This window comes from Haliotis rubra, unplaced genomic scaffold (genome assembly GCF_003918875.1).
Source record: "Haliotis rubra isolate DU_JTF1 unplaced genomic scaffold, ASM391887v1 Scf131, whole genome shotgun sequence".
In the NCBI taxonomy this organism is placed as follows: Eukaryota; Metazoa; Mollusca; class Gastropoda; order Lepetellida; family Haliotidae; genus Haliotis; species Haliotis rubra.
The window spans coordinates 1,111,713-1,127,304 of record NW_025765237.1 but is presented as its reverse complement, the minus strand read 5'-3'; positions in this window follow the sequence as shown (position 1 = coordinate 1,127,304).

Genomic DNA, 15,592 nt, shown 5'->3' with positions numbered 1-15,592 from the left:
TTTACAGTCGCACTGCCTCTTATGCTAAATCCTTTTTACCTGCCACAATCAATTTATGGAATGCCCTACCAAATTCCAAAGCGTCATGTAATCTCACAGAATTTAAAAACCTAATTACAAAAACTGAAAATAAGATTTACTTTGACCTTAATTATGGCACTCGTTTTTGCCAAATCGTTCACTGGCGCCGCAGGCTCGGATGTAGCGACCTAAACGCCGATAAGTATAACAGACATTTAATGGACAGCCCTTGTTGTTCTTGTGGACATCAGAGTGAAAACGCCCTACACTATTTCCTCACTTGCCGTAACTATACTCGGATAAGATTTAATATGTATTTTTACACTACCGGTTATAATCTGGATACCATTCTTAAGGGAAACAAAGAACTTACTCACTGTGTAAACCAGAAAATAGTTGAATCCGTCCACGATTATATAACCAAGACACAACGCTTCAAATTTTCTCAGGAAAATAATTAAATTTACTCAACAACCTTCTCATGATTGATTTATATTTCTACAATGGCTTGTGAGACACACACAACTGTAACTCTCTAACGTATGACTACTTAGAGAATAGTTATATTTCATGTAGTCTGTATATATTTATATATTTTAAAAATATTATATTGATGCAATGGTCAGTATCGATGACGTCAAATCCTCAATTTCATGATGTATTATATGCTGCATGGGAGCGGTGTTAATATAAGCAGTAATGCTTGTTCACCAATCCCAATTCATCTTCATGAATAAAAATATGTTTAAATCAAGGAAAGTATATACATGTAATCCCAGAGATGTTCACGAGGTGTTAATTACTATCGATATTATTGAGGGAGCATGGATAATCCCAGAATACTTCATGGGGGAATCAGTATTACAGATAATATTACCACATTATAATTGAGTCCGTGTTTTGATTCTGTTTCAGTCACCTACGTGGCCATGGTAACGAGAATGGGCGGATTCCAAAATATACAATGGATGCGGAAGATTAATTGCTCAGCCTTCACGAACCGTTTGGCGACCCAGTGCAATAAGGTGAGACACCCACTATGCGCTGTGTCCTTGAAGGACTCAAGCAACGTGTGCTGATGGATGGGCCTGTACAACGTGAAAACCCACAATTGAGACTGGGAATAAACGGTCAAAACGTAGTTGGTCTCACCTAGAAAATTATACAAATGCAGCTGTTTTTATGTTTCATATTTCTTCATGTTATCTGTCAACCCCAAGCAATTTTATTTTGCTATGTTCCAGCCTCCCCATTTTGTTTGACTTTGTTATCTTGGTACCCCACAAAACGCCAAATCTGAAATAAATGCATCACAAACTTCAGGAAACAAAATATGCAAGAAACATTTAGTTTATTTCGGATAGGTAAGAAGGCCGCTTGAATCAAGCTGAGATATTAAAGTGCATAAAAAGGCAATTTAAAACTACAAAATCTTGTTAAAAAGACTCCCCCTTCATGTTTACTGAAAGAGCCTGTTTTGGAGACTCTATCCACCCCCCTTTCAGATGACGTAATCATAAGGACATGACTTAGTCTAATGTTTTCACTTATACATACATGATACCAAGGGTTCAAACTAAATACTGAATGGTCACACAAGTGTTAGCTCTCAATATATTGGCCAGCTTGAATATCTGGACACAATGTTTTGGACTGACTAAAATGGGGGTGTCCTTAAAAACAGCCTCCGTCTAAATCTAAATCAAGCAGTCCAAATCTTTGACTGTTGATTGTGACGGGAATTCATCCAATACTATACTGAACACAGTTTATGTGATATTATCTGAGGGCACACCATTATCCAAGAGGTACCAAATGACAGATCGTTTTTCATTTTCTGCAATTGTTTTAGACATTGGTGGCTAATATCTCGTTAACCATATTACCCACATATGTGAAATTTTGGATATGGATTTGATCCTTCAAAATATAATGGACATAGAGTTGGGCCAACTTCTGTTTGACCGACCCTCGCATTGCAGTAAATACATATATATACTCTGCAAAAAAAGAAACGCACAGGTGATAATGAAATTTAAAATTAACTTTATTTTATTTCTATGCAAACAAAACCCGGTTACTTTAACCAAACATAATGGATACTTGTTCATATCCATTAAGTATCGCTCAAACACACCATTTCATGAAATATTGTTGTTTGATGATGGTTTTTGAAAATATCATGAAATTTTCACGTGTAAATGACACTTCGAACGATATGCACGTGAAAGTTGCTTCACCTATGCACCAGTGTGTAGGGTATATGAGGAGAAGGCAGTTTAACGTGTTCAATTCACTTTCAACGCCAGTTTACTGACGAATTCAACATGCCACGACTTAGCGAAGCTGACCGGAACATCGCCATCGGACGTCTTGAGGCTGGCGAATCTCAGTCATCAGTTGCAAGACACTTCAACGTGCATCACACAACAATTTCCCGTTTATGGAGGCGCTACAATCAACTGGGCTCGACCCGCGACCGACCTCGGAGTGGTAGACCACGGGTAACCAATGCTGCACAGGACCGCTACATCCGGGTGTTCCATTTGACGTAACCGGGCCGTCCCAGCAACACAAACAGCAGAGAACGTCCCAGGTCTTCGCCGCGTCTCCGCCCAGACCATCAGAAATCGCCTCAGACAGCACGGGATACGCCCTCGACGACCTCACGTAGGATGCACACTACGACCTCATCATCGCCTGGCACGTGTTCGATGGTGCAGGAACGTCCAGAGATGGAATTGGAGACATTGGCAGCGAATTTGGTTCAGCGACGAATCTCGTTTCCAACTTCAAAGACACGATGGTAGGACGAGGGTCTATAGACGGAGAAACGAACGTTACGCCCGTAATTGTGTAGTTGAAGCGGACAGATTTGAGGGGAAGTGTGATGGTATGGGGCCATTTCTTACAACGGGGAGAAGTGACTTGGTGCACGTCCGTGGTAACCTGACTGCAATTCGTTACAGGGATGAAATTCTGCAACGTCATCTTTTACCTGTCATCAACCCTCAACGTCACGTTTTCCAACAGGACAACGCCAGACCGCACGTGGCTCGCATCACGATGGACTACCTGACGAATCAGAACATCACAGTTCTTCCCTGGCCTTCAAAATCCCCGATTTGAACCCAATAGAGCATTTGTGGGACCAGCTTGGGAAACGCGTTCGACGTCGTCAGCTCTCAACCCCAAACGTTGCAACAACTGTCTCAAGCCTTGCAGGAGGAATGGAGGAGGATCCCCAAGCACGGATTCAAAGACTGATCATGTCCATGGACAGGAGGTGCCAAGCTGTGTTGCAAGCTCGAGGTGGTCACAACAGGTACTGACCTCCACGCCATCTGTACGCCCGGTGCAATGGTTTCAGAGACAAATGATAGCTGCATGTTGTAAAGCTGACTCTTGACAACATCCATGTGAAATTTTACGTTCGTGCGATCATTAGTTAAAGTTTTATTTGGAAACAAAATAAAGTGTTTACATTCCTGAGTTTTCACCTGTGCGTTTCTTTTTTTGCAGAGTATATGTTCATTGATACAATTGCGTTATATATTTTAAAGAATAAAATGTTTGATTACTTTTTCTGAAAATCAGTGATCTTATTTATCTAGTTTATATTTATATTTTATGTGAGTTTTTTTATAAGTTAATTGTGCCCAAATAGAAGGATAAGCTGTATATAGTGAGATTTCCTGGGCACTAACTGGTTGGTTGGTTGGACAACGCCGCTCTCATGTCACATATCGGTTTTTGAAGTCATAATCATAATAAGTCATCTTCTATAGCGTGTAGTCTCCAAACACCAAGTGATTGCTCGCGGCGCTTAATCAGAATCTGATGATTATTACCCCGGATAACCCAAGCTGCCTGTTAGGCGCTAGAAGGTTATAGTCACATGACTTTTTCCAACCGAGTACCCATTTTCTGCTGGGTGAACAGAGGCATTTTTGAACAAACCCACTTGTCTAAGGTGAGACCACATGTATGACATATGCTTTGTTGTGGGGCAGGACTGAAGTCCTAGGAACTCTCAGGAGTCAAGCTGCCAAACACGGTCACCCATCCAAGGACTGTCCGAGCTCGACGTTGCTTAACTTCAACTGATTCGTGACCTGAGCGGTACGCACAAGACCACAAACCGCAAAGTCATGGGGCATCATCGTTATCTCTTGTAGTTGGGTATCGGCGGCATGTTTCAACCAAGTCAACGAGTCGGATCACCAGATCCTGGTACGGATAAAAAGGACATATTTCATTTACGGAAAATTTTCTTTGGTTTCTTTAGGGCACATTTTTATCACTGAGAACAACCCCACTGTTTCCCAGATGTTTCCATGGTTCTGTCTGAACTTTGGCGTCATAAATATGACACGTGTCGAGATCCATCAATCGGATTTAATCGGCAGCTTCACGTTTGAGGATAGTCGAAGCCATACAGAAACGTTTTTTATTGCCTGTCTACCGGTACAGACGGGACAAAACGCTGTCATTAAAAACAGCACTGGACAAAAACATCCGTTAGTTCAAAGTGGCTATGTTGCTAAGATACGAAAGATCTCTGCGTGAGGATCGGGGGGCAGCCCCTGTAACGTCGGGGGCCATTTTGTCAGTTGTGTCATGAACAGTTAGTTTATCAGAAGATAACTGTACCAGTAGACCTTTCATAAATCTAATCAAACCCCTCATGTGTCTGGATGGGCTACCTGCCAAATTTCGTGCATTCGGCTCGAGACTCACGCGTGTATTACTTATGTCATGCTCTCATGACAAAACCGATAAATCTCACGCCAAATTAGGTTCATATGAAAAATAAAAACCCGTTATAAATCGCACAAGTAGGTCACAACACATCGTTTTCAGTGACTTATCTGAGAGGGGAATTAGCCGTTATACGTCGTCTTCAGTGGGGCATCAGGACTTGGATTGGGAAGGCGGCCTTTGGACCCCGGCACCTCAAGCGTATTTATCTTTTGGGATTGGAACCTCTGCGGTTAGTCCATTCGTCTAAGTGGGCACAATACGCTGTGAAGATTTGCGTCCCCTGTGCGCAACAGGAACCTATGATTGTGTTTAGGATTGTGTTTCAACGTACTTCAGTGTCATGTCCAAGCATGTGAGTTTCACCAAGGTGCATCAAGTTGGGGTTTGTTACACCATATAATTACTCGCCGTCATATCACTGGAATACTGTTAAACAGCGTTAAACCCAACCCACTCACTCACTCCAACACTTAGCATTGTTTGGAGAGAAACAAATATCACAATGTCAACTTGCTGTGATTCATTTTAACAGCACAAGACCGACTGTGACGAGACATATATTACTGTTAAAATATCAGTATTATTACATAGAATAACGAGAGCATGTCTCTGAGTTTACAATAGAAATGAATTCCATTTCGTCAGCATTGTATGGGAAGATACACATTAATATAATCTCTTCGTGATTAGTATACAATGACATACATACAATGACATATGTCAAACAAGTTAGCGAGTCCGCACACCCGATCCTGTCATCGCCTTTTACGACAAGCGTGGATTGCCAGTCTGGATCTCCACTCTGTACAATAGTATTTCACGACTTCTCGGCTTAACGTGAGATGAAAGCTAAATGTGACGTAGGAATGATTATAGTCCATGGGCTGATATAGGTGACCCACCACCACCACCACACACCCCCACACACACACACACCCACCCCTGGGGAATTTTTGAAGACTATATTTTTGAAAGCTTATCATATGTACATTCAAATTCCAGGTGTTTGCAGGCTGGTAGTGGGGGACTTTCTGCAGTGACTTCAAAGGGGTCAGGGTGGGAAAACTTTGGGAAAATTAGTTTTGCTTTTTCACAAAATACATTCTAATAACTGCTTTCTATCAGGAACTATAAAAATATTTAAAGTTTATTGATTAGTTACAGGTACAGGAAGACATTAACTTTGAAAAATGCATTGCGTCTAAGGGAAAAATTAAACTTTATAGCTGTTTTTCTACACTTTCTAGTGGGCAATTGTTTTAAGAAGGTATTATTTCTTCAATTGCTCTAAAATGATCAAAATTAATGTTACAGTTATACTTAAAGCATGGTGGTTTATTCTCACTTTGGCTTTTTATAACATTGAGTTACCATTACTTATATTTATGTACCTTTATGCCGAATCATCATAGATTGTGTCCAGAAGACTCTCAATCTCAACTTCGTCTGAATCCTCCATTCTACTTAAATCTAAGTTCTTGCTGGATATTATGTCTGTCAACTCTTGTGGAAGGATGTTGCCTATGGTCCAGAGCATTTACTCCCCCTTTTAGCCACCCTTAGCCCACAGGGTGAGCAACACTAGGGTGATTCTTGTCAGCATTGACCAAGATCAAGGCCTGGTGATCGCACGCTGTATGTGCATGTGTAGGGAGTCTTTGCAAGGTGGAAGGAGTCTCATGTCTACATCATCATAGCTTGTCATAGTCTGTCCTCCCTTGGGTTTTAACTTCTTCATGAAGATTTGGTAGCGAGCCTCACTTACATTGTTTGTGACTTGACCATATATATGACAGACAAAGGAGGCCAATGACCTCAACAAGTCAGAAGCTATCTCATCAGAAAGTCCTATCTTGGATAAAGCATTCACAAACTCAGGGTGAGATTCGAGAAGCTCAATGGGGAACTTTGCCGCATTTGACAAAGGCACTGGTGGTATCACGTCCTGTAAATGCATGAAGGTCTGGCTGGACATTGCACAGAGTGGACCCTTTCAGATTGATGATACTTTGTACATCCAGAAGTCTTCGTTTGTCACCAGTGCCTTTGTCAAATAGAACAGAAGTTTTCACCGTTTGAACAACCTTCAGAAGCAGAATCAACACATCTGTATAATCTGATCATATCACAACTTGTGCAGCAGAAGGATGCTGAGCATCAACATGCAAAACGTGAAGAATGATTCTAGTTTCCACTTCTTAATGTGATGAACACAAAGCATTCTCAGGAGTGACAGATACTGACCCTCTTGGGGGGTCACGGCATGAAAAATCCCCAGCACCCAGACTACAATAAACTATCTCAAAGTCCTTTCATGCTTTAAGTATAGCTGTAACATTAATTTTGATCATTTTAGAGCTATTGAAACAAGAATACCTTCTTAAAACAATTGCCCACTAGAAAGTGTAGAAAACAACAGCCATAAAAATTTTTGATCATTTAGAGGCCAAGGGAATACCTTAATTGTTCCCTTAGACGCATTTTCAAAGTAAATGTCTTCCTGTACCTGTAACTAATCAATAAACTTTAAATATTTTTATAGTTCCTGATAGAAAGCAGTTATTAGAATGTATTTTGTGAAAAAAGCAAAAACTAATTTTCCCAAAGTTTTCCCACCCTGACCCCCTTTGGGGGGTCACTGCGGGAAAAGTCCCCCGCACCCAGCCTGCAAACACCTGAAATTTGAATGTACACATGATAAGCTTTCAAAAAAATATAGTCTTCAAAATTCCCCCAGGGGGGAGAGGGTCACCTATATCAGCCCATGGACTATTAGGAAAGTTTTGACAAAACTGATCTTTTCTGAGATTGTAAATATGCACGCAAATCCAATGCGGTTTCGAGAAGCCACTTGGTGTATATGCCACTGGTCTCAAATACAATACTGTGAATCAGGGAAAGTCCTTAATTGACTGTATTAAGGCGTAAGGTTCATCATCAGACAGGAATTTGATGGGGCTGGTTCAAGCAGTATATATACCAGATTTTATGGAGCTTCGAAATCCAGTACCAGAGACAAAAGCACATGTCTGCAGGTCAAAGGTTGTTTTGACAGATTTCTTCTTCAGTAAACGTACGGTATGTGGTTGTAAGATTATATATGGAACGTATACCAAGTCATCAATTACAAATCATGGTTATGCTATTTTTAGGCTTTGTTGGAAGAACACCTACTTTATTTTCATTTATAGTAGCCAGAGTTCATGCAGAAAGAAAAGGTTCGTTCCAGTTTTGTTCTTCTTTGCAAATTTGTGTACTCTACCAATGGCAACATCACACAGTGACTTCAGCCACTCTTAAAGACATTCAAACGGCCCGTCGTGCCTGTTGACACATTTGTTATATATGCATCATCCAAAAGGATTTTATAGTCATCGTAGAAGACTGTTCTTGATATTTTGGTCCATATTTGAAACACCGACGACGGTTGTTACAGAGAGCAACGTTCTGCACCATGTCCCGACGACGGTTGTAACTGTCCTCACCACGTCCATGTATTTGCACAGCAGACATGAGATGGCGAAACTGACGATAGTTCCTGAAATATAAAATATTGTGAGACATAAAGAGGAAACTGAACCTTTTCTTGAATGCTACGTCAATCCAAAACGTCAATCCCTTGTTAGCAATTTCAAATTGAGACACAAGCGGTGTTTGTTCGATAAATGGAGTTTGTAAGCTATATGGAGAGCTATACTCGTCAATCAACTCTGGAGTTGTACAGTTGGTACTCTACAGAAACTAAGATTGGAGCCAGTTGATTTAGTTCAGGGGCACAGGATATCATCAAACTGCTCATTGTACAGTCGAAGAGTGGAGATACTATGTACATATGGATAGAGGTTTCTCTTCTATTTTCTTACTTTGTGCAGGAACATTGGTTCCTGAAGAAGATGCAACAAATCTTTAAAAACAATGGTATCATGAAATAGTATATACTCCGATGTGACCTGTTATCTTCCTGGAAGGTCCCGACATGTCGCCACACCTCGTAAATAGGACAAGAAACCGAAGTCGTCCTCGGATTAAGTCTGCTTATGTCAATGACGTTCCCTATGAACAAAACATTGATTTGTTGGCACCCACAACCAGTTATCGTCATTGTTATTTATCTCTGAAACATAATTATAGTGGACTACTAACTTTGATTTTAGTTAAAATATTTTCAAAATAAACGAGAAGAGCTCTATCTGTCCAACCACATTCATTCTGAGCATCCAGTCTGTTTATAGCCAAGCGTTCAGCCTCAGCACCCCTCATCCAGCTTATTTAAAGACATTAGTTCAACCTTCGCACGCTACACGAGTCTATGTACAGCAAATGATGAACCTGTGCATCACACGTCCAGTATTTTATAGCAAAACGTCCACTACGCAAGATCCAGCAAAAGGTGAATGACGATCGCTAGAACTCTCTGTAATCTAGGTATATGTCGAGTGATGTCAAATCGGACGATTATTTTTGTATATATTTCATTGGATCCCAAACTTCCCATCTTGGCCCCGTTTGCACAAAGCTATCGTAGCGCTACGACTGTCGTACTTCCTATGGGCCCAGATGCGCTAACATCGTAAGATACTTAACATCTTAACGACTACTTAGTCGTACGAGAGTCGTAGCGCTAAGATAGCTCTCTGAAACGGGGCCCTATGAGTGAATCGCAACGCGACAATTTCCTTTTCAAGCTCATGCAAGATATATTTTACGTCCGTTTCATAAGGCTCCTGGGGTATATACTTCTTGAAATATATAGTTTCCCTGGCGTGTTTTATTCACTTTATACTGTACTTTATCTTATACATCTAGACCTGTTAGAAGCCTCAATGACCGTGCGTGCGGGGAGGGGATGATCGTTGTATTAATTTTTATTTTGTCAAGCAATTTGCGGTAGGGTGTATATATGTTACAGGAAATGTGTGAAACCAGGGATTTCACGTAATCCCTAAAAGAGTCAGTAATTTCATGAAATGCCTGTTACGACCAGGGATTTCATGTATTCCCTAAAATTTTCAGGGATTTCATGAAATTACTGAAATATTAGCTTTACTGAGAGAACACCAAATTTATAATGCGAGTACAGAGTATATGCTGATAAAATTCATTTGTTTGGACAAGATAGACTGTTATGATACAAGCTATTACACTTCAGTAGCACTTTAAAACATTTTCAACGTATCGATTTACATTGGTTAGGACCACAGTTACATTTCTGGAAACCCTGACCACCACAATTCGACTCGAAAATCACAGCTGTGTGGAGGAACTGTTCTTTGTCCATTGTCACATCATTCGTAGAGAGAAGATGCTGAGGACAAACATGAAATATGTGCTTTGAAAAAATACCTTTTCCTTCCCAATGGCCTAATCTGTTTATACTTAAACGTCTATTTTCAATAAAGAAAAGAATTTTTTTTAAAAGCCTCGCTAAATTTTTAATGCCATTTCACAGAATTATGAGAGTCACCTGTGTCACAATATACAGAGTATAATATATGAATATCAAAAATGCAATAAAAAGGGTACAAGTTACATTAAGAAGATATATACAAATTTGCAGTACGCTTTTTAAGAATATTAAGGAAGGTTTTGGCGAATACAAACGATAAACCTGGACAAGCTAGAAATAATAATTAACTTTTTCAACATACACAGATTTTTTTTTAACAAAAACATCTAAAAGACTTGTACATTTATATAAAAGTTGCAATCGCTCATCATCATACAAAGGACAATGCAATAAAACAGGACACTTATCTTCAATAAAATCTTTACAGTAAAATCAAATTCTTTCAGTTTCGATTCTAAGCGAGATCGCTAAAAACAACCTCTGTAACTTTTGAAACTTCAAAAGGAATATTGATACACAACGTTGATATCCTTATATCAACACCCAACGACAAATTATTAATCATAACAATAAGATGCACTTGCAAGTGTGATGCCGCGATAAGATTTTGGGTCTCTCGGGTTGTCAGCTCCAGACTTAGGGGTAGGGGTAATGATCCCCCTGGGCCCAGTTGGAGGGTGACAAGAATAGTAACACACAGAAAACAGTTTATGAAGATAATCTATATAGATGTCATGTGTCAAAACATCAGCTGGAATATTATCGAAACCCGTTGATTTCCCTCTCTTAGCTTAACTTAGTGTCATCAGTAAATAGTAAAGTTGTCAACTCTTAAGACCTAAGGGATGAAATGAGACTAAACAGTAAAGCCGTGAGACAATTAACTTGGTACCCCGACTCAAGGTAGTAATTAGCCAAAAAGCTCATCGGTAATTGTCAAAGTTTTCAACTCCTAAGAACTAAGGGATGAAATGAGACTAAACAGTAAAGCCGTGAGTAAATTAACTTGGTACCCCGACTCAAGGTAGTAATTAGGCAAAAAGGTCATCGGTAAATTGTCAAAGTTTTCAACTCCTAAGAACTTAGGGATGAAATGAGACTCAACAGTAAAGTTTTAAGCTACAAACATTAATTTCACACATTCACTGATATCGTAACAGGGAATGTGTGTAATGGAACACCATGAAAATCAGTAATTTCATGTAATCTCTTGAAATATTAGGAATACATGAAATCCCTTGGGGTCACAGTGATTTCACGAAATCACTGACTCTTTTAGGGATTACGTGAAATCCCTGGTTTCATACATTCCCTGTAACATATACACCAAGAACTTAATTAAGCACCCCCTGTATTTTTGCAATGATAGGTATTCAACACGTATATATAACTTCTCGTGGTGACCACGATGGAAAAACATGAGTTTGTCTGACCCGTATAATCCTTTGACTAAAACAAAACAACAAAATGATTGGAATCCATGTTGATTTTATGATGATAATTGCTCATTTTGAAAAAAACACAATGATTTTCATACAAAAACCATGTTTGTACAAGTATGGCCCTGGAATGTTTAATTCATTGGTGAATGTGAACATTCAAAATGTCATTTTGCGTGTCTTACACGATTCGAGGTCAATACCAAGTGTAGCCTCCATGTGACTGTATCACAGCCAGCACTCTCCTCATCATACTGATCCTCTGAAGATCTACGCCATACCTCGTGTAAAGCAGCTTCCAAGTGCACATGGGGTGAGCCCCGTCCATGCTCAACCGGAAGTTGGTAGTCATCAACTACAATTTCACAGATAGACTGTAAATCCCGGTAGAGAGTGAGTCCCAAACTTTGTAAGATGTTGATATTTCCAAGTAGTAAATGTTTATGAAATCGTCTTGTCTTATAAGCTGAATGGTGATGGATTATAACCCCTATATCATTTGGTCATGGCACATTATATTTGATTTACATTTGAAGCATTTCTTGACGGCGCGAATCGGAAAAGACGAGAAATCGACCACTTTCGATGTCTTTACAACATAATCAATTGAATTCAGTTCACGTATTGTGCATTTTTAGGCTAAATGAGGTTATGTAGCCGCCGTGTCAAGATGTTAGCTTCTGTCAAAGCATACAAACTGATATATTCACTAGAACATTAACTGTACGCATTGATGGTAGTTGCTTCATCACTGTACGGGTTGTTGGTGTCTTCTCACACAAAACTGTCTTGGTGGTTGAAGTTATCGAATCCTGATTCGTTCCCTTTTCCTCTATTGTAGGTCACTATTACAACAAATTGATACACTGAGATTATATGTTCGTTTGCTTTCAGTCATGGGTGGACGTTCCCATTGTTATTATTGCACAGAGAAATCAGAATATTGCAACATTATTAAACATTTGTGTAAGCACCATCCTCATAATGTCACCAAGGTTTGCCAAACGATGTCTGATATTGACAGTAAAAACATGAAACTTCAAACCAAAACATTTGAAAATATAATCCCTTAGAAATCCAAAAATGTGGCAAGTCGTGTACACCAAACCCATTTGCATTGACCTTGAGGGTTGAAGATATAGGGCCCCGTCAAAAAATAAACAGAAGGTGGTTGTTGAAATTAACACTGACCACGACGTTGTGTGCAGCAGCACCAGCAGTCGCTGTGAAACAGTTGCTGATACACAGGAGGATGCCACGTCCGAGGTCACTGAACTTCTTCCAGGTGTCATTTCAGCATTGACAGAATCAGGGCACCTGCCCAGATTGTACATTGATAACGTTGTCACAACGTTAGTATTACGTCATTTTATAACATTATGTCACAACGTTAATATATCGTCATTTTATAACATTATGTCACAACGTAATAACAACGTTGCAAATTTACGTTGAGGAATCGTTATGCTTTGGGCTCCTCACAACGTTTCTTATAACTTGGTGTCACAGAGTTTTCTGTAAAACTTTTCAGAGATTCTTTGTTCACTATTCAGCTCCAGAAAACACACGACCAAAACAACATGCAAATTGACGTTTAAACATTGAAGTGAATTTCTGCTTTGTTTCTTATGTACTGTTCACAACTGGGGAAAGTATTCAACTATTAACGTTAAATAGAACGTAAGATAACGTTAGCATCAAATAACTTTAACCTTGCGGCGACGTAAAAATGACGTCCACAGAATAACGTTGTAACGTTGAAAGCATTACGCTGTGACAACGTTGTGAGAACGTGAAATTATTAGCTGGGTTGACACCTGGATGAAGTTCAACCATTTGTTACACAATGGAAAACGCCCCTTCGACAACATTGCTTTCCTATTGTTTGAAGACGTAATACAGTGGTATTCACTTGAAACAACAACTAAAATTAGATACAAAGATGAGATTAAACAACAATTCTGGAGAACAGGTCAAAAGTGATTTCATCGAAAATTTCTCCATTTGTGTGGAATTAAAAACACAGGTCATTTTGAAGAATCAGATAAAGGTGACTTACAGCCAGAGGATTCGAACGTTAACTTTGCTGTGCCATCATGACACGTTCCGCTCTGACAGCTCCGACTATATACCCATGAACAGGATAACTCCTCTCGGATACAAAGATGTACATGCTGCCAGAACAGGAAGACGTGGTGGAGGCTGTGCGATTGTTTGCAGAGACACAATCAAGTGCTCAGTGGTCAATCATCTCACTGTGAATTCTTTTGAAGTGCTCTCTACAAAATTAAACATCTGCAATGAAACCGTCAACCTTAGTGTTGTTTACAGACCACCAAAGTCAAATCTAATAACCACGTTCTTCACAGAATTTGAAGACTTCACTGACAAGTTTAACAACCAGGGCGGAAAGTTAATCATTCGTGGAGATTTCAACATTCACGTTGACAAAACAAATGACAACATCGCCAAACAACTGAACTTCTTGCTGAAATCCAAAAATCTGGTCCAGCACATTATCCACCCAAATCACATGATTGGACAGACTTTAGACTTATTGATTACAAGGGCCAATGAAATAAATGTTTATGATTCCATCTATGACCATTCCGTTCATTCCAACCATGTTGGTTTACTCTGCTCCACAAATGTTCACAACCCCCAACGATCAACCATTCGAATAAAGTGCCGAAAATTGAAGGATACCGATATTGATTCCTTTACAGCCGATGTTAAGTCATCACTCGATTCAGTAACGTCAGACGCATTGCCGGATGCAGTTAACACCTACAATCAAGCTCTCAGTGACATACTGGATAAGCATGCTCCACAAAAAACAGGGACAGTAACCATGCCCAAACAAAGTGCCTGGCACAATGGCGACATTAGATCAGCCAAGCAAAAGCGACGGAAACTGGAAAGGAAAATGAGGAAAACACAACTGACCATTGATCGTCAGATACATGCTGAACAACGCAACAAAGTGAACAAACTAATTGAAGATGCAAAGAGAAATTACTTCACATCCAAATTAAATGAGGCAAGAAATCAAAAAGAAGTTTTCCAGGTTGGAAACCAGTTGCTCTTCAAGAACAAACAACGAGCACTTCCTTCTCATTCATCGACTGAGAAGTTAGCCTCTTCCTTCATCAGTTTCTTCACAGACAAGATTCTCAACATCAGAAACATCTTGAGTACATCTCGCGACCAATGTGCGCTCAGTGCAGCTCGTGAGGAGTCATATCTGTATATACTCACTTGACATGTTTTGCACCAACCACTGAGAAAGAGATCAGTATTTTAATTGCACAAAGTCCAACTAAATCGTGTTCTCTCCATCCTTGTCCAACATGGCTTATTAAAAACATCCCACAGGCCGTCATGCCAACTATTACATCCATAGTGAACCAGTCACTAAGTCAATGCCAGGTATCATCGTCACTGAAGGAAGCACTAATAACACCTCTTTTAAAGAAGCCAACATTGGAACCAAATGTCTTTAAGAACTATCGTCCAGTTTCAAATCTGCCATTTATTTCCAAATTGATAGAGCGTGTTGTAGCAAACCAACTGAAACAACAGTCAGCATACAAAATAGGTCACAGCACAGAAACAGCTTTGCTGCGTGTGCAGAATCGCCTTCTGCATGCTGTTGATTCCAAGGGAGCGGCATTTCTTGTCCTCTTTGATCTATCAGCAGCATTTGACACAATAGACCATTCCACTCTCTTGGAAACTCTACAGTTACGTCTTGGGGTCACTGGCGATGCGTTATCGTGGTTTCAATCGTATCTCACAGGACGCAAGCAATCAGTTATCATCGATGGGGTAAGGTCTGAGAGCAGAGAATTAAGGCTTGGAGTGCCACAAGGTTCAGTCCTAGGCCCAATCCTGTTCACTGTATATACCATACCCGTTGGTGATATAGCCCGAGCCCACAATCTCAGCTATCATCTCTATGCTTATGACACTCAGCTATATCTCGGATTCAAGCCACAAACTGCATCTTCTGTACAGAATA